We start from the raw sequence: 5768 nt of genomic DNA on the forward strand, positions 1-5768 counted from the left end.
TGAAGGACATCAGGGGGGTCCAGCAGTCAGAGGGAGTCGGCAGAGCCTGAAATGACAGACCGCATTAGAAACACCACCAACACAGACTGGACAGAACACGAACCATGACTCCTGCAGCGTCTGTTCCCGGGTTTTTTAGGGTTTGTGTTTTTGAAACGATCAGACGGAGAGTTTGTGTTCCTGCTTCTGCAGCTGAGTTAGACTCTGGTCCTGGTGTTTGTATGTTCTATGTGTGTAAATTGTCATTGTTGTGTTGGTCTAAAGCCATGCTTGTTGGATTAATGCTGAAGAGACAGTGACATTCAGACAAAACTTTCACTGAGTCTTAAAGAGCCGAAGTGTTGGAAAGGTAACGTCAGCCACTGCTGTGTTTTAAAGTCATCTCGTTCTGTTCTCTAGCAGGTCAGACGTAGTCAGGACTTTCCTTGCAGAATAAAAACCACCGCGTTGCCCAGCCCATGTGTTTTTGGTCTGCCGGGCGTTGTGTTCTTGGCAGTGCAGAAACTCCTCCGATACAGAAAGCAGCACAGCGCTGGAGGTGTGGGGGATTGCTTTTTCTGGGAGTTTACGGACAGCCTCCCATTTTCTTACTTGACGTCTCACATTTTCAACTGTGTATTTCTCAATTTGACACTCCAGTTGTTCGAGACTATCAAAGGCACTGTTGCTTTAAAAACAGCCATTTTCTGCTTTGCTAGCTGCAGTATCACGCTGTTGTCAAGCGAACAAGACTCAGCTCTCCTCTCATGCTGTGTTCTGTTTAGTGGCAAGTTGCAAACTCACATTTGGTTTGTCTTGGAGGTGTGTCTCACACTGTGCAAGCCAGTCACATGTCAGCTAGCTGAGCCTCAAACCACCTCTGAGTGCAGCTGTTATTGTTTCCAATATCTTCACAATCCTCACAGAAGGATGTTGATTGGTTTACATGTCTTATAACACTAAAAAGTTGACTTTTGTTTCCAAAAAAACTGTTATGTGTGCAAGTATTTGCACACATGGGACCACAGGTGTGATCTGATTGGCTCTCTGGACTCATGTCCACTTTGACTGATGAGGTCCCCTTGGCGATATTTTATTTTATATTACTGAACATAAATAAAGAGGTTTTCAACATCCTCCAGTCTGCAGCAGCTTGTGGCCAGGACGGAGTTTGGTTTGTTCATAAGTGAGAGCTCTGCCGCTGTCCTGCTGTCCTGCTGTCCCTCTGTCCTGCTGTCCCGCTGTCCCGCTGTCCCGCTGTGCTGCTGTCCTGCTGTCCCGCTGTCCCGCTGTCCCGCTGTGCTGCTGTCCCGCTGTCCCGCTGTCCTGCTGTCCCGCTGTCCTGCTTCCCACCCATCGCTCTCTCATCCATCCTTCATGCCCATCACTCTCTCATCCATCCTTCCCACCCATCACTCTCTCATCCATCCTTCCCACCCATCACTCTCTCACCCATCCTTCACACCCATCACTCTCTCACCCATCCTTCTGACCCATCATTCTCTCACCCATCCTTCCCACCCATCACTCTCTCACCCATCCTTCTGACCCATCATTCTCTCATCCATCCTTCATGCCCATCACTCTCTCACCCATCCTTCCCACCCATCACTCTCTCACCCATCCTTCACACCCATCACTCTCTCACCCATCCTTCACACCCATCACTCTCTCACCCATCCTTCTGACCCATCATTCTCTCATCCATCCTTCATGCCCATCACTCTCTCACCCATCCTTCCCACCCGTCACTCTCTCATCCATCCTTCATGCCCATCACTCTCTCACCCATCCTTCCCACCATCATTCTCTCATCCATCCTTCATGCCCATCACTCTCTCACCCATCCTTCCCACCCGTCACTCTCTCATCCATCCTTCATGCCCATCACTCTCTCACCCATCCTTCCCACCATCATTCTCTCATCCATCCTTCATGCCCATCACTCTCTCACCCATCCTTCCCACCATCATTCTCTCACCCATCCTTCATGCCATCACTCTCTCACCCATCCTTCCCACCCGTCACTCTCTCATCCATCCTTCATGCCATCACTCTCTCATCCATCCCTTTGTTTCGCTGTGTTCTCACTGTCTTTCTTGTCCTCTCTTTTCATTGGTCTTTCTAAAGCTTGTTTTCTTTTTTAGTCCATCTACTGGTTTTGCCCTCTCCCCCCTCTCCTCATCCTTCACTACCCCCCCCCCCCCCCCCCCCCCCCCCCTTGCTGGCCTACTTTCAGGCGTGGTGAGAGGAGACGGTGCTCAGAGGCTCCACTCCGCTGCAGGGAACGAAGAAAAAAAGCCTCGGCTCCATTTATAGTTACTGTGTGTATGTGTGTGTGTGTGTGTGTGTGTGTGTGTGTGTGAGAGAATCCTGCTGCCTGTCAGTGTGTGTGTGTGTGTGTGTGTGCGTGCTGCTGAGGAGGCTCAGCTTATTTATGTGTTTGCTGCTTGGCGGCGGGCCTGGCCGTGGGAGCGGCAGAAGGAGAGGGGAAGGCGGGCGAGGCGGCGTCTCTGGCGTTCTCGGTGTTTGGCGCCGTGCGTATCGCCGTGGTGTGTGCGTGCGGATGTTGAGGGAGGCGAAGCCGACGCGAGCCGGCTGTGGCGCGGTGCCGGGCCCGATGTAGCGCTCGTCTCCAGACCTGAAGGCCATGGGGGCCGGCGTCAGCTCCAGCAACGGCACGGCTGCAGCGGCTGCACTGGGTAGGTGGTGGGGGCCCCGGGGCCCCTGGATTTAACAAAAGGCTCTCGTTATGAAGAGCTGCGGTGTGCTGGAGGCAGTTATTTGTGCAGGAGCAGACGTGCAGACTGGAGCAGGCTGGAGGAGAGCTGTGGGGATCTGTTTGGTGATTGGCTGTCGTTCAGGAGCCTCACTTCGCTGCTGGCTGTCGGCTCAGTGTGGGAGTTACTCTGGCTGTGGAGCAGGGAGGACGGGATCACATGACCACGTTGTCATGGACGTAAGCCAAGCGAGGGAAACACAGGGGCAAATCCCACCATGATGGAACACTTGTGGCTGAAGTGAAGCTGACTCAAGCCTTTCTGTCCAGTCCCCATCAGCCAATCACTGCAAAGCAGCAAAGTCCCATGGGAGTCACTATCACACGCTCCCTTTCTTTATTTTAGCATCTCTTATCCAGTTCCTTTGACAGCAACTGGAGGACTGCCTTGTAATTCATGAAACATGGGGGTGGGTCATTTCAGCCGTGTGTTCCGGCCTCAGGTCAGGAGGTCATCCTGACTCCACGGCCAGACTTTTCGTGATATACTGTAGTATTTAAATGAAATACTTGCTATTGCAAACAAAGCAGGTGGATGTTAATCAACAAGAGCAAGGGTCCAGACCTGGTCCTGGTCCGTTTCACAAACCTAGAGTTTCTCTGTGACTCCGCCCACTTTCAGCCACTCACAGTTCATTTGCTCATTCAGCTGGAGAGTTTAGTGGAGCGTGGTTCTGACATCCGTCATTTAAAGCCATCGTTTTACAGGGTTTCCCTCAGTGCTTTACAGGCCTGGGGGGCCGCCAGGCTTTTCTTGCCCCCCCGCCAGGCTAAGCGTCGCTGGTTTATTTATTGTAAATATGTTTTTTATGCACCAAAACAGTGACACCAAAGACGGTGCTTTTAATCTCATCTGGTGATACGGCTGAAGGTGCAATAGCGACATCTTATGGTCGATACGTGAACACATGGGGGGGTCAGAGGTCAGGTGTATTTTCATCACCTGACACTACAGCCACTTACTGTCTTTACCTGTCTGCACGCTAACAACACAACTTTTACGCCACATGTCACGGAGAAAGGGTCAAAAGACGTTGGACACTTTCTTTTTCCGAAGTCAGAGGAGCACAGGAGGAGACGGTGAGGCCGCTCGTTCACCCCCAGGCCAGGGGGGGGCGCCACGGTGAGCCCACCGAGCCGCGGCTCCATGAGGCAGAGCCGGTGCGAGTTAGCATGTTAGCCGTTAGCATGGATGTTAGCACGTCGTCAGAGCAGCCTTCTGCCAGCCGCGATGGGAAACATCGAACTAGCGGATTTAATCCAGAATGGTTCGTGTTCTGTCCTCAGAATGATTCACTGTCCAAACAGTGGAACTGCTTCTGTTAATGAACCGTCAAGAACAATATGCTTCATCAGTCTGGAAGACTCCATTCCTACACATTCTTCTTCTACTGCTTCACACTGAACTATACATCTAACAGTAACACTGCGCCCTCTGCTGGGCTGAATGAGGTACTGCTGGACTTCTGCACTGCTGTGAACTCCTTATAAACAACAAATACTTAAAGGGCAACTCCGGTTTTTTGACACCTGGACCTTATTTATAGGTGTGTCATGCTCATATACTCACTCAGACAAACATCGTGCAGCTCGGAGTCCTTCAGAAGTTATTTAGATCCAACCGATGTAGCTGCACTTTAGCGCGGAACATAATCTCTGCAAAGTCGCTCATTTCGGCTATATTTCTTCATCCATCGCCAGTGTGATCATAAAGTCAGCTCGTCTACCGTCTTCAGGTGGGTCAGCTGACAGTTTTCGCTAACTTAGCCACAATTACCTCGGATGGGAACGTTGCAGCTCCTCTCCCCAGCAGAGAAGCACTCTGAGTCGGCCTGGCTGTCACGGCGCCCCGGCCTCTGACTCGCCAGGACGCTGCAAGTCAGCTCGTCTACCGTCTTCAGGTGGGTCAGCTGACCCACCTGAAGATGGTCAGATGGCCAGGGGCAGCCGGCGCATGTGTCCGGTCGCCTGCCTGCGGAGCCGGGCCTGGAGGCTAGGCCGCTGGGTCGGGGGAACCGTCTGAAACGGCGGCGGCGCTGGGCGCCGTGAAGGGCGGGGGGACCTGTGCCGGCCCCGGGTTGCCTTTCGGTCTGGGGTTGGATGCTCAAAGCTCTGCTCTGCCCTGCTCTGATGGGATCTGCTGCGCTTCCCTCTTCTCTGACACCGTGCTAACTTAGCCACAATTAGCTCGGATGCTGGAGCCTCTCCCATCAGCCGCCCCGCGGCCCGCACACAGCGCTCCTCGCCCGGCTTGGAGACCTCCAGAGACTCTCGGTGAGGAGAGACTTCCAGGAGCGCCCCGGGGTTGGATGCTCAAAGCTCTGCTCTGATGGAATTTGCTGCGCTTCGCTCTTCTCTGACACCGTGCTAACTTAGCCACAATTAGCTCGGATGGGAATGTCGCGGAGCTCCTCTCCACCTCCGTGGTTATGCGGTGGGTCCCCGCGTGGTCCGCGGCCGGCACGGAGCGCGTCTCCGCCCGGGAGCAGAGATCCGGAGCTCTACCATCAGCCTCCGTGGAGCAGCTCCGGGCCGGTTACCCAATCGGCCCCAACTCGGCCCCTGGAAGTCAGACGCCCGGGCGCCGTGACAGCAGAGGCCGACTCAGAGTGCTTCTCTGCTGGGGAGAGGAGCTCCAACGTTCCTGTCCGAGCTAATTGTGGCTAAGTTAGCGAAAACTGTCAGCTGACCCACCTGAAGACGGTAGACGAGCTGACTTTATGATAACACTGGCGATGGATGAAGAAATATAGCCGAAAAGAGCGATTTTGCAGAGATGATGTCCCGCGCTGCACGATGTTTGTCTGAGTGAGTATATGAGCATGACACACACCTATAAATAAGGTCCAGGTGTCAAAAAACCGGAGTTACCCTTTGAAGAACATAATGGCAGCAACAAGTGTTCCCGTAGCAACTGGCAATATGGAAATCTGTCAGACAGTCAATGATCAATGCTTCATGTTAACAGCAGTGGCTTGTTTTAAGATTCACTAGGATTTAACTTAAGAGA

Source organism: Salarias fasciatus, chromosome 5 (genome assembly GCF_902148845.1).
Source record: "Salarias fasciatus chromosome 5, fSalaFa1.1, whole genome shotgun sequence".
In the NCBI taxonomy this organism is placed as follows: Eukaryota; Metazoa; Chordata; class Actinopteri; order Blenniiformes; family Blenniidae; genus Salarias; species Salarias fasciatus.